A 592-nucleotide genomic window follows, 5' to 3' on the forward strand; every position below is an offset into this window, starting at 1 on the left:
AGTTACGAGATTTTTTTAACTTTATTTTAAAGTAATATTCACTTTTGAGTGTAATAATTACGAACTAATATACAGTAGTAACTAATTGCGATGGAAGAGAACTTAGAAAGAGAATAAAAATAGAGGAAAGAAGAGAGAACAAGGAAATATAAGAGTGGTGGTGAGCCAATGATCGACATGTAGATAGATAATGGTAAGAAAAAAATAATAAAAATAAAAATTAAAAATTTGAAAAGAATAATAAAAGTAAAGATAATTTAAAATGTTAAATATAAAACTATAAGAAATAAATGTTTTTTAACCATTAAAATTATGCAAGAGAAAGAGTGATTTAAATATAAATTTTTATATAAGCTTCAAGTTAAATAAAATTGAGAAATAAATAAATTTATAAATATTTATAAATTTTTATTTTCATTGTTATACATAATAACAAAAAGTAATCATTTTAGTATTATACCTAAATTAATTTAAATTTAATTATTCTATATATTAAAAAAATTAAATAACTTATAATTTTTTTTATTTAATTATTCAATACAAAATTTTTGATTGTTTGATATCTTAATTTTTTCTTAAAATGATAAAATAT

Source organism: Arachis duranensis, chromosome 7, assembly GCF_000817695.3.
Source record: "Arachis duranensis cultivar V14167 chromosome 7, aradu.V14167.gnm2.J7QH, whole genome shotgun sequence".
NCBI classification, from domain to species: domain Eukaryota; kingdom Viridiplantae; phylum Streptophyta; class Magnoliopsida; order Fabales; family Fabaceae; genus Arachis; species Arachis duranensis.